Raw genomic sequence first — 19,311 nt, forward strand, 5'->3', positions numbered from 1 at the left:
ATGTTTCATCCTGTCTGTCTAATGTTGGGTCCCCATGTTTCATCCTGTCTGTCTAATGTTGGGTCCCCATGTTTCATCCTGTCTGTCTAATGTTGGGTCCCCATGTTTCATCCTGTCTGTCTAATGTTGGGTCCCCATGTTTCATCCTGTCTGTCTAATGTTGGGTCCCCATGTTTCATCCTGTCTGTCTAATGTTGGGTCCCCATGTTTCATCCTGTCTGTCTAATGTTGGGTCCCCATGTTTCATCCTGTCTGTCTAATGTTGGGTCCCCATGTTTCATCCTGTCTGTCTAATGTTGGGTCCCCATGTTTCATCCTGTCTGTCTAATGTTGGGTCCCCATGTTTCATCCTGTCTGTCTAATGTTGGGTCCCCATGTTTCATCCTGTCTGTCTAATGTTGGGTCCCCATGTTTCATCCTGTCTGTCTAATGTTGGGTCCCCATGTTTCATCCTGTCTGTCTAATGTTGGGTCCCCCATGTTTCATCCTGTCTGTCTAATGTTGGGTCCCCATGTTTCATCCTGTCTGTCTAATGTTGGGTCCCCATGTTTCATCCTGTCTGTCTAATGTTGGGTCCCCATGTTTCATCCTGTCTGTCTAATGTTGGGTCCCCATGTTTCATCCTGTCTGTCTAATGTTGGGTCCCCATGTTTCATCCTGTCTGTCTAATGTTGGGTCCCCATGTTTCATCCTGTCTGTCTAATGTTGGGTCTCCATGTTTCATCCTGTCTGTCTAATGTTGGGTCCCCATGTTTCATCCTGTCTGTCTAATGTTGGGTCCCCATGTTTCATCCTGTCTGTCTAATGTTGGGTCCCCATGTTTCATCCTGTCTGTCTAATGTTGGGTCCCCATGTTTCATCCTGTCTGTCTAATGTTGGGTCCCCATGTTTCATCCTGTCTGTCTAATGTTGGGTCCCCATGTTTCATCCTGTCTGTCTAATGTTGGGTCCCCATGTTTCATCCTGTCTGTCTAATGTTGGGTCCCCATGTTTCATCCTGTCTGTCTAATGTTGGGTCCCCATGTTTCATCCTGTCTGTCTAATGTTGGGTCCCCATGTTTCATCCTGTCTGTCTAATGTTGGGTCCCCATGTTTCATCCTGTCTGTCTAATGTTGGGTCTCCATGTTTCATCCTGTCTGTCTAATGTTGGGTCCCCATGTTTCATCCTGTCTGTCTAATGTTGGGTCCCCATGTTTCATCCTGTCTGTCTAATGTTGGGTCCCCATGTTTCATCCTGTCTGTCTAATGTTGGGTCCCCATGTTTCATCCTGTCTGTCTAATGTTGGGTCCCCATGTTTCATCCTGTCTGTCTAATGTTTCATTCAATATGATTTCACCTTTGTCTCTAAGTTGGGTCCCCATGTTTCATCCTGTCTGTCTAATGTTGGGCTTCCATGTTTCATCCTGTCTGTCTAATGTTGGGTCTCCATGTTTCATCCTGTCTGTCTAATGTTGCCCCATGTTTCATCCTGTCTGTCTAATGTTGGGTCCCCATGTTTCATCCTGTCTGTCTAATGTTGGGTCCCCAGGTAGTTTCATCTCCTCTGTCTGTCTAATGTTGGGTCTCCATGTTTCATCCTGTCTGTCTAATGTTGGGTCCCCATGTTTCATCCTGTTCGTCTAATGTTGGGTCCCCATGTTTCATCCTGTCTGTCTAATGTTGGGTCCCCATGTTTCATCCTGTCTGTCTAATGTTGGGTCCCCATGTTTCATTAGTCTGTCTAACTGGGTCCCCATGTTTCATCCTGTCTGTCTAATGTTTCATTCAATATGATTTCACCTTGTCTACTAAGTCCCATCCATTTCATTTAGCCCATCGATCTACTGTCATCATTTTTGTTTTCACATGTTTTGTGTTCATTAGCTCCCCCTCCCCCACTGAATGTTGCCTTCTTCACCCCATGGACCAGAAAGGTATTTGCCTGCATTCCAGGTTTCGTGGTTTAAAAATCTACTCCCGAAATGAATTGTAATACTAGTTCTAAATCTCATTAGCTCCTTCCTGCTGTTCTAACCTGTCTACTGTCTACATCTCATTAGCTCCTGTCTACTGTCTACATCTCATTAGCTCTGTCTACTGTCTACTTTCTTCATCTCATTAGCTCCTGTCTACTGTCTACATCTCATTAGCTCCTGTCTACTGTCTAGTCTACATGCTGTCTACTGTCTACTGTCTATATCTCATTAGCTCTGTCTACTGTCTCTCTATTATTAGCTACATCTCTACTGTCTTCATCTCATTAGCTCTTGTCTACTGTCTTCATCTCATTAGCTGTCTACTGTCTCCATGAGCTCCTGTTCACTGTCTACTGTCTACATCTCATTCCTACTGTCTACATCTCCGTCTTCATCTCATTATTACTGTCTCCTGTCTACTGTCTATTGTCTACATCTCATTAGCTCCTGTCTACTGTCTACATCTCATTAGCTCCTGTCTACTGTCTCATCTCAACTCTTCTTCATCTCATTAGCTCCTGTCTACTGTCTTCATCTCATTAGCTCCTGTCTCCTGTCTACATCTCATTAGCTCTGTCTACTGTCTACTGTCTACTGTCTACTCTCTTCATCTCATTAGCTCCTGTCTACTGTCTACCGTCTACTGTCTTCATCTCCATTAGCTCCTGTCTACTGTCTACATCTCATTAGCTCCCTGTCTACTGTCTACATCTCATTAGCTCCTGTCTACTGTCGTCATCTCAACTGTACTGTCTCATCTCATTAGCTCCTGTCTACTGTCTACATCTCATTAGCTCCTGTCTACTGTCTACTAAATCTCATTAGCTCCTGTCTACTGTATTCACATCTCATTAGCTCCTGTCTACTGTCTACATCTCATTAGCTCCTGTCTACTGTCTACATCTCATTCTCCCTGTCTACTGTCTTCATCTCATTAGCTCCTATCTACTGTCTACATCTCATTAGCTCCTGTCTACTGTCTCCTGTCTACATCTCATTAGCTCCTGTCTACTGTCTACATCTCATTAGCTCCTGTCTACTGTCTACATCTCATTAGCTCCTGTCTACTGTCTACATCTCATTAGCTCCTGTCTACTGTCTTCATCTCATTAGCTCCTGTCTACTGTCTACATCTCATTAGCTCATGTCTACTGTCTCCTGTCTACATCTCATTAGCTCCTGTCTACTGTCTACATCTCATTAGCTCATGTCTACTGTCTCCTGTCTACATCTCATTAGCTCCTGTCTACTGTCTACTGTCTACATCTCATTAGCTCCTGTCTACTGTCTCCTGTCTACATCTCATTAGCTCCTGTCTACTGTCTACATCTCATTAGCTCCTGTCTACTGTCTACATCTCATTAGCTCCTGTCTACTGTCTCCTGTCTACATCTCATTAGCTCCTGTCTACTGTCTACTGTCTACATCTCATTAGCTCCTGTCTACTGTCTACTGTCTACATCTCATTAGCTCCTGTCTACTGTCTACATCTCATTAGCCCTGTCTACTGTCTCCTGTCTACATCTCATTAGCTCCTGTCTACTGTCTCCTGTCTACATCTCATTAGCTCCTGTCTCCTGTCTACATCTCATTAGCTCCTGTCTACTGTCTCCTGTCTACATCTCATTAGCTCCTGTCTACTGTCTACATCTCATTAGCTCCTGTCTACTGTCTACTGTCTACTCTCTTCATCTCATTAGCTGTCTACTGTCTACTGTCTACTGTCTACATCTCATTAGCTCCTGTCTACTGTCTACATCTCATTAGCTCCTGTCTACTGTCTACATCTCATTAGCTCTGTCTACCATCCTGTCTACATCTCATTAGCTCCTGTCTACTGTCTACTGTCTACATCTCATTAGCTCCTGTCTACATCTCATTAGCTCCTGTCTACTGTCTCCTGTCTACATCTCATTAGCCTGTCTACTGTCTACATCTCATTAGCTCCTGTCTACTGTCTACATCTCATTAGCTCCTGTCTACTGTCTCCTGTCTACATCTCATTAGCTCCTGTCTACTGTCTTCAAAACATGATCATTCTCCTCTCCACTCTTTTCAACTTCTGACCACTATCCAGAACTCTGGGACTTTCCTGAATCATGCTCTTTGACACTTGAGCATTTGAGCTGTCTGTTGATCTCTGTGTTGATCTTGATATCTTCTGTTCTCATTTCCCCTTTCCTCCAGAACATTTACTGAAACGGAATTCAAATGTTTTGCTCATTTTGTGTCTGTGCCTTGTAAGTGTATAACTGTTAAACATAAAGAGTTAAGTAACTGCCTGAAGACAATGTACTTTGTATGTTGGCCTTTGTATAATACATCTAAGCATGTGTTGAAAAGGGCCTTGTTCTCTATTCCCTATATAGTGAGCCATGATGCTCTGGTCCTATAGTGGTAGAGTATATCGAGAATATTATAACCTGGCTGGTTCCAGGCCTGAATGCTGATTGGCTGACAGCCGTGGTATATCAGACCGTATACCACGGGTATGACAAAACATTTATTTTTACTGCTCTAATTGTGCTGATAACCAGTTTATAATAGCAATAAGGCACCTCGGGTTGTGCCAAAGAACAGCCTCCCTTAGCCGGGTATATTGGCCACATACCACACCCCTTGTGCCTTATTGATTAAGTATACCATTTGTAACTTTTCTAGGTGTTACTCTAACCCTACAACACCAACTGACTGTATCTCTCTCCATCTGCTTCAGGCTGCCACTACCACTGACCCTGATGCTGAGTGCAGTGGGCCACAGGTCTACTGGTGCTATCCCCAACCCCTCCACACTGGACAAGCAGACCAACTGGGTCCAAGGCCCTGCCTCTGCCCACCCTCAGGAGAGGATGAAGAGGACCCAGCAGTCGTGTCCCGTGCATCATCCCCATCAACGTCACTGGTAAACACAACATAGCTCCAATGTCTGTCCCTGGATGTGTCTGATATTCTCTCAATCGCGTCTCTCTCTCTCACTCTCTCCGTACATTCTGTCTCTCTCTCTCTCCTCACTCTGTACATTCTGTCGCGCTCTCTCTCTCTCCCTTTCTCTCTCTCACTCTGTACATTCTGTCGCTCCCTCTCTCTCTCTCTCTAACTCTCTACATCTCTGTCTCTCTCTCTCTTCTCTCTCTATCTCACTCTGTACATTTCTGTCAGGACCCGGTTACTAACCTGGGTCTCCGGAGTGAGAAACAGTCACTTAACCAACTGAGCCACGAATAGTCAGCAGAACCCAGAAGATGAGGCAGACACAGCAGTACTTAAGACGGTGTATTTAATAAAGTAAAAAGGAGAAGTCCTAAATACAAAAATGGCAAATCCAAAAGGTGGTAGGAATAGCACTCTCCTCAAGAGACACTAAAAACAAACAGAATTCTCAAGAGCATCTCACCGGAATACAAGAAAACACAGAACACTAGGGCTGGGTGCTAAACATACAAACACAGAGCACAGAACTGAGGGAAACTAAGGGTTTAAATACAATCAGGGGGAAACGAGGTACAGGTGCAAATAATAATGGGGAACAAGGGAAAACATAAGGTCAAAAAGCACAATGGGGGCATCTAGTGACCAAAACCCGGAACAACCCTGGCCAAATCCTGACAATTCTGCCGCTCTCTCTCTTCTTTCCTCACTCTCCTTTTTCTACATTCTCTCTCTTCCTCTCTCTCTCTCACTCTGTACATTCTGTCGCATCTCTCTCCCTTTCTCTCTCTCTCTTCTGTACATTCTGTCGCTCTCTCTCTTCTCTCTCTTCCTTTCTCTCTCTCTCACTCTGTACATTCTGTCGCTCTCCTCTCTCTTTCTCTCTCTCTCCTCTCTCTCACTCTGTGCTTCTCTCTTTCTCTCTTTCTCTCTCTCTCACTCTACATTCTGTCGCTCTCTCTCTTTCTCTCCCTTTTCTCTCTCTCACTCTGTGTACATTCTGTCGCCCACTTCTCCTTCTCTCACTCCTTTCCTCTCTCCCCCTCTCAGTCGGTTGTTTGAATCAATTAATAAATTAATTAACTGTTGTTTGTGTATTAGTGAGTGTGTGGAACTTGTAAACTGTGTGGAATGTCATTTGTGAGATGTGGAAAGACATTACTCTTGACGGACACAAATGTCATCAATGTTGTACATTGCGTGTGTTCCCTCCACAGGGGTGGGGTTCGACAGGGAGGCTAGTGTGCGCTGCTCCCTGGTACACTCCCAGTCTGTGCTGCAGAGGAGGAGGAAGCTGAGGAGGAGGAAGACCATCACCGGGATCCCCAGACGAGTTCAACAGGACATGGGTACAGCTGTCTGTCTGTTATACTGTCTGTCTGTCTGTGCCTGACCTCCAAGTACTGTCATTAACCACTCAGTCAACTGACTGTAAAGTTGTTGTTCCTCCTCTATGTTTCTTTACTTTGATGGTTTAACACAATCCTATTTTCTGAGACAAACAAACATGCATATTTATCCTACCATTTAGACTTGAACAAATATTGCATCTGCCTGAATTTCACTGATAGAAAAACAGAGATTCAGACTTTTATTTTTAATCATGTTGATGGATGACTTACTGCCACCCCTGTTTCCCCTTCAGACTCTGATGAGTCCCAGTGACGAGGGAAAGGACAGTGGTGGTCCACACCAACCCTCACCTGTCCCTCTGTCAGGAGGAGCTGTCCCTCCGAGGGGACACCAAGGACTCCGGCTGCCAGACGGACGACTGCCTGACCGGTGGCGGTGGCGCCCATCCAGGAGACGAGATACGTGCCCAGCGCGGCGGCCAGGGGGGAATCCCCGCTCCCTCTCCCACTCCACCGGGAACATCTCCCTCGTCCCCGACCACCCTGACACCGGCCATGGCCACCGCCTCCGCAGCCTCCTCGCGAGGGCTTCCCGCCCCGACGAGGACCTCCTCGAAGAGGATGATGATGACGGATGCAGGGGCTCTCTCCATACGACGGAGGACTTCCCTCCCGGAACGGGGCGACGAGGACCAGGACAGAGCTGCAGCTGGGGACGAAAGATGAGGATGATGATGGAGGAGGGGGCGGTCCGCCTCCCGTCAGGTCATTAAGGGACGATGAAGATGAGGAGCTCTTCTCCATACGAGACGGAGGACTTGCCATCTCCCGGAACGTTTTCTTTGCTTGGCCTTGGAAGTCATTTTGTTTGGATGTTAAAAGACGTCCAGGGGTGAGGAGAGTAAGATATAGAAACGGATGACCAGGCCATGCCAGAGCTGCAGCTGGGGAGTCTGAAGAGGACAAGGATACAGAAAGGAGACGAGGGGAGTCCAGTCACAAGATATAGAAACAGGTGATGGATGGAGGGGTGAGGGGCATCCAGCTCCCAGCCTCCCCAGGGGGTGGGTACATCAAGGTCGATATGGGGAACTGTGAGATCATCCCTCCAGCTCAGACACCTTCAGCAGCCCCATCCACTCTGTCTCTACGACGGGGTGCTGAGAGGACAGATAGACCACAAGGTACGTCCTGTCCGTTGCCATCTTCACTTATCTGTGTATCTTGTCTTCTGTCTTCTTTTGCTTGTAGCCTTTTGGAAGTCATTTGATTTGTTTTTGTCAGTTTGTTTTTGATGAGCACAGACTAGTGTCCTGTCCAGGGGGTGTACTGAGATACATCCAGCTGTCTCACATCAAGATATAGAAACAGGAGATAGACTAGTGTCCTGTCTCAAGGGGGTGTATCCTGTCCAGGGGTGTACTGTACATCCAGCTGTCTCACTACAGAAACAGGAGATAGACTAGTGTCCTGTCCAGGGGTGTACTGGTACATCCAGCTGTCTCACTACAGAAACAGGAGATAGACTAGTGTCCTGTCCAGGGGTGTACTGGTACATCAAGCTGCCTCAAGATATAGAAACAGGAGATAGACTAGTGTCCTGTCCAGGGGGTGTACTGGTACATCAAGCTGCCTCAAGATATAGAAACAGGAGATAGACTAGTGTCCTGTCCAGGGGGTGTACTGGTACATCAAGCTGTCTCACTACAGAAACAGGAGATAGACTAGTGTCCTGTCCAGGGGGTGTACTGTACATCCAGCTGTCTCACTACAGAAACAGGAGATAGACTAGTGTCCTGTCCAGGGGGTGTACTACAGAAACAGGAGATAGACTACAGTCCTGTCCAAGTACACTGCCTCAAGATACAGAAACAGTGAGATAGAAGTGTCCTGTCCAGGGGGTGTACTGGTACATCAAGCTGTCTCAGAAACAGGAGATAGACTAGTGTCCTGTCCAGGGGGTGTACTGTACATCAAGCTGCCTCAAGATACAGAAACAGGAGATAGACTAGTGTCCTGCCCAATGGGCCATTCTGGCATTGGACAAGGCTGACTTACTTATATGATGTCCTGTCCAGGGGTGTACTGAGCTTTCTACAGCTTTCTGCATGTGATAGAAAAGTGCTCTCACTACAGAAACAGATAACATGTATTATTCCTATAAGGAGGACTACACCTAGTGTCGTCCAGTGGTAACTGGAGTGGCAGCAGTTCCACATGCCCCTCCCAGACCTCTGAGACACTGCCCCCCGCCGCATCCCCCCTCTGACCGGCTCCTCCCACTGTGACTCGGAGCTGTCGCTCAACGCCGCGCCACACGCCATCGATGACCTCACCGCTTTATCATCGACCCGTACCATTCAGATCAGCCACAGGTGAGTTTCCTGACGATCCTACTTACCTTTCACTTCCTGTCTTCAATACTTTATTTATTGACTTGGACACGGTATTGTTGGTTGGGACTTTTGTACAGGAAGTTCATATTTTAGCTGTAAATAAAATTAAGCTACATTTTCTTAACTGAACTAGATAAAGCACATTGAGCTACTGGAAAATAGCTATATAAATCGTATTTATTATTATGGTGAATTATTATCATTATTATTATAGGGCCAGGGTCATAGGTCCAGCTCCTTCACCTCCTCAGCCACTGACCAGCTGGATGATGCAGGGGTCAGTACTGCCAGCGAGGAGAGTGGACCTACCCTCAAGACCAGGTACCACTGCTATTTAGCAATATAGATTATCCTCTCCTCACCTCTCCTCTTCTAATCTTTTCTTCTAATCTTTCTCTTATCTTGTCTCCTCTTATCTTATATAATGTTATGTTATCCTGTTCTAGGCTGATCAGGACCAGCTGTGTAGTCAGGACTTCAGCCCCAGGCGTTCGTCCAGGGGGACCAGACCAGGATAGACTTCACCAGCATCAGCACCTACGACGGCTTCTCAGACCGAAGCTCCCCCTCCTGCTGCAGCAGACTCCCAGGGCTTCTACTCATCCTCCATGCACGTTGACTCCATGCAGGGACAGAGTTACAGGAGCTACATGTACAACTATGCAGCAGTGGGCTCTGGCGCTGACTGTGGCCAGGGTAATACTGTGGGCGCTACGCCTGGTGAGGGAGAGGGCATGGCTGGGTATCCTCCTCAGTCCTCTGACTACAGGGGAGCCACCATGACGCTAGGGAGACCGTGTCGTCCGCTGAAGAAACCAAAGGTCAAACCACCCCCACCAAACGGAGCTCATCGCTGAAGGAGACGTGTAGCGCTAGTGCTCCAGAGAACGTCCCCCTGAGCAGGGCGAAGGAGCAGGGCGACATGTGCAGGGCGATGAGCAGGGCGATGAGCAGGGCGATGAGCAGGGCGATGAGCGGGGCGACCAGGACCAACCAAAGATTCATAGTAGTGGGCAGACCCAGACCCTGAACCTGCCCATGTCTTCCAGAGACAGAGAGATGAGGCTGCAGCTGGACATGGCCAGCCCAGGGAGGTGGAGAGTCCTGGGTTGGAGGCTGAGGCATTGGGTGGTGGTGGTGCCTGGGGATGGGGAGCCCCAGGAGCCCCAGGACTGTGGAGATGACGGAGCCCACCTCGTTCGGGTCCACTGACACTCACTCCTTCAAGGACGAGGGCGCCGTTCAGTCTGACTATGCAGACCTCTGGTTCCTCAACGACTTGAAATCCCAAAATAACCTGGACCCCAACGGCTCCTTGTCCAACTCCAGCACTGCTACGGTTACTACTGTTATTGAATGCATCAAGTCGCCAGTGGGCAGCTCCTCCTCTCCCGGGGAGAGACCCAGGCGTTGATGCATTCCTCCGGCTCTGGTTCCAGCTCCTCCAGGCCCACCTCCCCTCCTCTTCCCCCGGGGATGGAGACTTCAAGCTGGGCTCTCCTGAGAAGCTGGCTGGCCTCGCCGCCCTCCAGCGGATACTCCAGCCAATCCGAGACGCCCACGTCTTCATTCCCATTAGCGTTCTTCCCCGGCCCGCTCTCTCCGACCAGCGGGAAACGGAAACCCAAAGTCCCCGAGAGGAAGTCTTCTCTATCCTCGCTGCAGCACCAGGCCCAGACCCAGTTCTCTAGCTCGGCCTCTGGATCCTCCTCTTCCTGTTCCTCTTCCTCTTCCTCGTCATCCAGGAAGGACTATGACTTCCGGCTCCACCCACCCAGCTGGACTTAAGTTCTCTTCACAGCGCCCATGGCAGCCGGCCGTTACCCACTCTGGCCCACCGGACCCACATGCACACGCTGCACCAGAACAAGCAGAGGGCAGCAGCAGCAGCAGAGGCCCGGGCCACCGCGTGTAACACTGCAGCCGCTAACGCTAATGCTAGTGCTAAAGCTAGTGCTAACGCTAAAGCTTGTGCTAACGCTCACGCTAGTTCTAATGCTAACGCTAGTGCTAGTGCTAACGCTAGTGCAGCCCCCTCTGTGTATATCAATGGAACCACTCTGACTCCAGAGGCCCCACTTGCTGCCAACCCCATGGCCCTGGCCATCACCCCCACTGTGCTGCGCTCCGTCCAGCTACGTTCCATCGGCCACAGGGCCACCGATGGTTCTCAGCCCCAGGCCCGGGGCCAGGCTCAGGGTGCTCAGGGCCAGGAGCCTCCACCACCTCCACAAGCATGGGCCCACGAGGCTTCAGGGGCCCCTGCCACCAGACCCAAGATGCCCAGTGTAACCATCGTGACCCCCCACTCTGACACCAACACCAGGCCCCTGCCACCCAGGAGACCCATCGCCCAGAAACCCCCACCACCACCGACCCAGGACCCCACCACCCTTCTCAGGAGCACCACCACCACTCTGTACCCCAGCCCCAGCACCACCCCACCCCCATGCAGCACCCGGACGGCCCCCCGACCTATGAGAGCCTGGCCAGGCACCGGCAGGACCGCTACAGCCCCGGAACCTTCTGGGCAATGACGGCGTTCCGGACGCGCCCTGCGGAACCTTTGGAACTTGAGGAACCCACGCACCGAGCGCCACCGCCAACTCCAGAACCCGTGATTCCTACTACACACCCGGAGTGCCACGTGCTAGGGGAGCGGATAGAGGACGAAGAAGACGAGGAGGAGGAAGAGCACGATAGAGAGATATCAAGGGTTATGAGTCACAGTCAAGGCCTCATTAGAGAATATCGAGAATATCATCAAAGAGATCATCCAAGGGAACCACCGACGTACGAGACGCTAGAGGAGTCCCACTCATATCAGTCCCAGTCACATTATCACAGCCAGTCACAGACACACTCCTGTCACAGTCAAATGGTCCAGAGGTGGGACTTGGGCCCAAGCAGCGGTCCTGACAAAGTGCCCGGTGTAACGATGGAAGCATCACACCCTTACTCAATCAGCCATGTGATAGATCTAAGAGGTCGGAGTGGAGAGGACCGCTATGAGATGACATCATCAGGGGTTCCTACCAGAAGTGCCTCTCAGGATAACAGCAGAGATGACTCCACCACACCGGACACAGAGGACTACTTCAGCAAAGGTCAGTCTGGACTGGTAGATTTTACTTGTACCCTACTTAAATATTATGCGTTATGCAGAAATCCCTCCGCCATTTCCTGGTTTCAAAAATTAGAACAGTTCGCCTAATTTCAGTTTATGTGTCACAACAAGCAAATATAGTGTAGTGAGTCATTGTACCATCTAAAGCGCTGTGAAATATCTTATCCATAACCAAAAATGTTGTATTTTCAGCTGTTTGAAGCTGGTGTACAAAACCACAAGTAAAAGACGCAAAAACGGGAAGCGTAGAAATAGAGCACATAGAACAGATCTATACGACTTCTTAGACTTGCTTTCAATGAGAATGACAGATCTATATAAACACATTTCTATGTGAATTTTGTCGGGTCACCCAAAAAGTGACATATTGCAGCTTTAGTACTTTACTTAAAACTTTATTTTACTTTGAGACTTTTTAGCAATGAATTGTTTTTGAATTGATGTATTAATTTAAGAGACTTCAAGTAACAGTATAATCCCCTTTCTCTTCCTTCTGTTCTGGTCCTCTCATCTCTAGAGGGTTTAATGACCTATAAGGAATGTGATCAGATCACTTCTGTTGTGGTCCTCTCATCTCTAGAGGGTTTAATGACCTATAAGGAATGTGATCAGATCACTTCTGTTCTGTTGTGGTCCTCTCATCTCTAGTCTTTAATGACCTATAAGGAATGTGATCAGATCTGGCATGGTATTCCCTATAACCTCCTGTTCCTTTTCCTCCAGAGTCTACTAGTCCCAGTGACAACTCCCTCTCTCCTCTGACTGACGAAACAACCAAACCTGATGATGATGTTGTCTTCATGTCGCCCAGCAAATCACGTACTACTGAAGACCTGTTCGCCATGATCCACAGGTCACTTTCAATTCACTTCAAATAACTGTATTATTTTTGACTCACTGGGTTATAGCTGTACTTGTCATAACCAATATTATTATTACATTTATCTGTCACTATCTTCATTTCAGTTCAAAAGATCTTCATTGTTTTACAAACAGAGAACACAAGGTTGCAGCAAATCAGACATCACAAACAGAGAAACATCAGACATTAGAACCACAGCAGAAATGCATCAGACATCAGAACCACAGCAGAAACCCATCAGACATTAGAACCACAGCAGAAACCCATCAGACATTAGAACCACAGCAGAAACCCATCAGACATTAGAACCACAGCAGAAACCCATCAGACATTAGAACCACAGCAGAAACCCATCAGACATTAGAACCATTAGAACCACAGCAGAAACCCATCAGACATTAGAACCACAGCAGAAACCCATCAGACATTAGAACCACAGCAGAAACCCATCAGACATCAGAACCACAGCAGAAACCCATCAGACATCAGAACCACAGCAGAAACCCATCAGACATCAGAACCACAGCAGAAACCCATCAGACATCAGAACCACAGCAGAAACCCATCAGACATTAGAAAAGCAGAAACCCATCAGACATCAGAACCACAGCAGAAACCCATCAGACATCAGAACCACAGCAGAAACCCATCAGACATCAGAACCACAGCAGAAACCCATCAGACATTAGAACCACAGCAGAAACCCATCAGACATCAGAACCACAGCAGAAACCCATCAGACATTAGAACCACAGCAGAAACCATCAGACATCAGAACCACAGCAGAAACCCATCAGACATCAGAACCACAGCAGAAACCCATCAGACATCAGAACCACAGCAGAAACCCATCAGACATTAGAACCACAGCAGAAACCCATCAGACATCAGAACCACAGCAGAAACCCATCAGACATCAGAACCACAGCAGAAACCCATCAGACATCAGAACCACAGCAGAAACATCAGACATTAGAACCACAGCAGAAACATCAGACATTAGAACCACAGCAGAAACCCATCAGACATCAGAACCACAGCAGAAACCCATCAGACATTAGAACCACAGCAGAAAGCCATCAGACATCAGAACCACAGCAGAAACCATCAGACATTAGAACCACAGCAGAAACCCATCAGACATAGAACCACAGCAGAAACCCATCAGACATCAGAACCACAGCAGAAACCCATCAGACATTAGAACCACAGCAGAAAGCCATCAGACATCAGAACCACAGCAGAAACCCATCAGACATCAGAACCACAGCAGAAACCCATCAGAAACATCAGACATTAGAACCACAGCAGAAACCCATCAGACATCAGAACCACAGCAGAAACCCATCAGACATCAGAACCACAGCAGAAACCCATCAGACATTAGAACCACAGCAGAAACCCATCAGACATCAGAACCACAGCAGTAACCCATCAGACATCAGAACCACAGCAGAACCCCATCAGACATTAGAACCACAGCAGAAACCCATCAGACATCAGAACCACAGCAGAAACCCATCAGACATCAGAACCACAGCAGAAACCCATCAGACATCAGAACCACAGCAGAAACCCATCAGACATCAGAACCACAGCAGAAACCCATCAGACATCAGAACCACAGCAGAAACCCATCAGACATTAGAACCACAGCAGAAACCCATCAGACATCAGAACCACAGCAGAAACCCATCAGAACCACAGCAGAAACCCATCAGACATTAGAACCACAGCAGAAACCCATCAGACATCAGAACCACAGCAGAAACCCATCAGACATTCAGAACCACAGCAGAAAACCACAGCAGAAACCCATCAGACATCAGAACCACAGCAGAAACCCATCAGACATCAGAACCACAGCAGAAACACATCAGACATTAGAACCACAGCAGTAACCCATCAGACATCAGAACCACAGCAGAAACCCATCAGACATCAGAACCACAGCAGAAACCCATCAGACATCAGAACCACAGCAGAAACCCATCAGACATCAGAACCACAGCAGAAACCCATCAGACATTAGAACCACAGCAGAAACCCATCAGACATCAGAACCACAGAAACCCATCAGAATGGGCTATAAAATCAGAACCACAGCAGTCAGACATCAGAACCACAGCAGAAACCCACAGACATCAGAACACAGCAGAAACCCATCAGAACCAGAATGGGCTATAAAATGTCCTGTTTACCTGAACCGTGTAACACTCTCCTATTCTAGGTCCAAGAGAAAAGTCCTGGGCCGTAAGGACTCTGGAGAGCTGAGTGGGAAGAGCCGTCTGTGTCCTCCTCCGGCTGCCGTCGTTCCACCTGCAGCTATCCTCCCAGCCATCCCTCCTCCGCCCCCTCTCATCATCCCCCCCGCCCCAGCCCTCTCCACCCTGACCGCGGCCGGGACCCAGCGCACCCCAGGACCCATCTACCGCAGCGCCAAGAAGTCCAGCACCTCCAACGAGGAGTTCAAGCTGCTTCTCCTGAAGAAGGGCAGCCGGACTGATTCCAGCTACCGCATGTCTGCTACAGAGATCCTCAAGAGCCCCATTGCCCCTAAGTCCCCTGGGCACCCCTTGGCTGCTGAGGGCCAGGTCAGGTACACCACCGAGGAGCCCCCCTCCCTGCAGGAGCCATCATTGCAGGCGGCCGGGAGCGACTCTTCCCCCCCAGCCTCTTCCCCAGGCCCAGTTCAGACAGCTTCAGCCCTAAAACACCCCCCACGTCGGCTTCGTCCAGACAGGGGCGTTCCCGGATCCCCCCTGCAGCCAATAGTAGTCGCTACAGCACCCGTAGCCGACTCTACACGGCACCCATGCAGGTCATATCAGAGGGGGGAGACTGAGAACTCAGATGGGAGTCCCCATGATGATCGCTCCGCGTAATGATCGCTCTGCTCAGTGCAGAAACATGTACCCTAATCCTTATTTGGTGTGCTACTTTTGACCAGGGCCCATATAAGGAATAGGGTGCCATTTGGGACATAGACATATTTATATGGATCTGGTTCAGTGCTGTTACTGTTCTTATCTACTGAGTACTGACGGATACACAACTCAACAAAGAGGGTATAACCAGAGAGAAGACGACTCTGGACTACCTGCCTGGGGGTTTGATATCTTGGTGCAGAACTGAAGAACACAACTTTGTGTTTTGTTCAGAGTGTAAAGAAAGAAAAAAAAATGTTCTTGTTTTGAACTTTGAACTCCCTTTTTAAATAACCCAAGATCCTGTATTGAGTGAAACGTGGACAAGAAGAGAAAAATGGAGCGATAAGACAACCTGTGTGTGTGTTGGAGCAAATGGACATCCATCGTAATTTTTTATCTTCTTGGATGTTGGATGACTTGTATGTCGTGTCCTAACGTGACCCTAAAATAACTGCTTTCCGAAAGAATTGCATTTCTCTCTACACTTACCCAGAGGACAGGTCATTATTTCAACCATAAACAAAATATTCCCAGTCGACAAAAATGAATAAGCTATATGTTTTGTATTGCTACCGCCCCAACACAAAACAATGGACTGTGATCGCTATTGACAGCCATGTGTCAAAGTATTGTTTTACCAAGAGTGAGTTAACAGCACACATAGGTATACATGCCATCCTCACATAGATAAACTACATGTAAAGAAATAGGAATGACCTCTGCCCCTAGAAGAGCTCTCAGTGCAGGGATTCCTGGCAGGGACACATAAGGGAAATATTTGGTCTTGTTGAAGTGATGTGGTGCAGATGTCAAGGTGTCAGAAGAGATGATGGGACAATCGTGCTGTGGCCTTTCTGCGCTGGAGGGCCATGCCGGGGATTCACTGACTACTCTAGAGGAGATATTTAGGACTATAAAAACAAACAAAGAGAGAAAAGCTATCGAGGGTCTTTACCACTAATGTTTGGCTAGCTAGCTGGGAGGTTGAAATGGATCGGGTTTTCAAAGCCTCACTTCTCCTTTGCACTTCGTCATTATGAATTCTTCAAGAATATTCCTTGAGAAAAATAAAACTAATCTTATAATGGAAAATTCCTATTGTGTATATTTGTATTGAATATAAAGAACATAGCTATATGAAGAGACATACAAAACATTTTTTAACGACACAAACCCATAATTTGTAGCAGAGTGGATTCGTGACGTAGAAATAGAATAACTACATTCTAGAATGACTAGATTCTGTTTCTATGGGGGTAGGTGGTAGGTGGGGTGGGGGGGGTGCAATCTTTCCATAGTTCCGTAACATCAGTAGCCAGGGGCACGTCATAAAGCCCAACACATTAATCACACAACCTCATTAAGAGAAACAACAAATCATCTGTCCTCGTGAAAATATCGGTTGAATCTTTAAGATTTCACTCAAATATTACGCTTCTCTCTAGTGTTTTTTCAGGTTTTAAACTAATTTAACCTAACAAATGGGTTATACATTTAAAGTAATGACTTTCTGGTGAACAGACCAATCTTGAAGAGTTGTGTTTCTACATTGAAAAACAAAACTGTAGATCAATGAAGTCACTCAATGTGTTCTATGAATACCTCTGCAACCATATTACTGTTCGTTTGTACAGATCTAACGTAGAGATACATAGATTAAAGGACAACTGTTACTCAGCGAAATTTGAATTGCAGAACTAACTGAACTGACACTGTGTATGAGGTTACAGGAGGAAACAAGCTGTGAACTAATTAGAATTTGACATGAATTCATATCTGTTGCTGCAGAGCACTGTGGTGTTCGTGGTTTTATTAGTATTTTCATCTATCGCATGCAATAAACTAAAAAACACCATATCCTTTTCAAGAGGGGAAATATCTGTTAGAGATACTACCACGAGAAAAGATATCGAATTTTCAGTTTCATTTTTGAATATGTAAAGTTGGGTGTAATTCAATATATGTAGAAAATGTTTGACAATTCTGTTTTGTATAGTTGTGTTCATGGACAGGGGGGTATCTTGTACTGTAAAATGAACAAAAAATGACTGGACAATCAAACAGAGAATTTGGAAAAACGTAAGAAAGCTATAAGAGTACCTAGGTTCCAGGTAAGGGATGAGTACGTTCTGGAGTTAGTTATTACGTAGGTTCCAGGTAAGGGATGAGTACGTTCTGGAGTTAGTTATTACGTAGGTTCCAGGTAAGGGATGAGTACGTTCTGGAGTTAGTTATTACGTAGGTTCCAGGTAAGGGATGAGTACGTTCTGGAGTTAGTTATCACGTAGGTTCCAGGTAAGGGATGAGTACGTTCTGGAGTTAGTTATTACGTAGGTTCCAGGTAAGGGATGAGTACGTTCTGGAGTTAGTTATCACGTAGGTTCCAGGTAAGGGATGAGTATGTTCTGGAGTTAGTTATTACGTAGGTTCCAGGTAAGGGATGAGTACGTTCTGGAGTTAGTTATTACGTAGGTTCCAGGTAAGGGATGAGTACGTTCTGGAGTTAGTTATTATGTAGGTTCCAGGTAAGGGATGAGTACGTTCTGGATTTAGTTATCACGTAGGTTCCAAGGGATGAGTATGTTCTGGAGTTAGTTATTACGTAGGTTCCAGGTAAGGGATGAGTACGTTCTGGAGTTAGCTATTAGTAAAAAGATCCAGGGTGAAATCCTTGTAAAAAGATCAGATGAATTGAGCTTGAGATGGGACTTGAGGGAGGTAGGATGGGTATGTGCATGCGTGTGCACTTGTGTGTGTATGTGTGCGTGCACATCTGCGTGTATGTATGTATTACGTGGACAGTGAGCAGAGCAGGTAGAGGTAGGGTCGTCGTTAGGTAGGGCAACGCACTACAATTCCTCCCTGTACTCTTAGAAAAAAAGGTGCTATCTAGAACCTGAAAGGGTTTTTCGGCTGTCCCTATAGGAGAACCCTTTGAAGAACCCTTTTGGTTCCAAGTATAACCCTTTTAGTTCTAGGTAGAACCCTTTTTTGTTCCATGTAGAACCCTTTCTACAGAGGGTTCTACATGGAACTTAAAGGGGTTCTACCTGGAACTAAAAAGGGTTCTCCTATGGGAAGAGCTGAAGAACCCTTTCGGAACCTTTTTCTCTAAGAGTGTGTGGTATAATTGTGTTAACATTCTATTTCATCTTATCGTTTTACAAACTGTTGGACTATAAAACTGCAGCCATTCATTTGCCTGGTGTTGAAATGCCATACTATATATATCTAGGAGTTTGGTGAACCTTTCTGTGGTCAAAATGACACAAAATGGCTAGTTAGACACTGGGGAACATTGGGGAACATTGGGGAACCAAGAGACAGGTACCTCTCTATGCATTGTGTCTCTCTTTTAAATGTAGATTATGGTGCGACAACTTGCCAGGATCTACAAGATGACATTCATTAATGACAATAATTATACAGAATTGTATAGAAACTATTTTTAATCACAGGATATTTTATCCAGAGAGTTATTTTACTATCATATTGAATAACCTAGAAGAGGAATGATGGTGAAACGTAAAGACATTTCATATCAGAGTCTATAATAACATCATGATTGAACTGAACTGGCTGATGCTCAACGTGACGGTGCATTCTTAGAATGCATCCCAAATGGCACCCTATTCCCTACCTAGTGCACTACCCCATAGGGCTCTGGTCAAAAGTAGTGCACTACATAGGGAATAAAAGGGAGCCATTTCTGACTCAGTCTTAGAATATGAACGTTAAACTATATAGTGTCAAAATCCA

General features: G+C 46.9%; 1 pseudogene; it reads left to right on the forward strand.

Annotated features, from left to right (window-relative positions):
- Nucleotides 1–1,865: 1,865 nt before the first annotated feature.
- Nucleotides 1,866–16,789, forward strand: LOC135535321 (actin remodeling regulator NHS-like; annotated as a pseudogene).
- The last annotated feature ends 2,522 nt before the right edge of the window (nt 16,790–19,311 follow it).

The sequence above is a fragment of the Oncorhynchus masou genome, unplaced genomic scaffold, assembly GCF_036934945.1.
Source record: "Oncorhynchus masou masou isolate Uvic2021 unplaced genomic scaffold, UVic_Omas_1.1 unplaced_scaffold_4776, whole genome shotgun sequence".
NCBI lineage: Eukaryota > Metazoa > Chordata > Actinopteri > Salmoniformes > Salmonidae > Oncorhynchus > Oncorhynchus masou.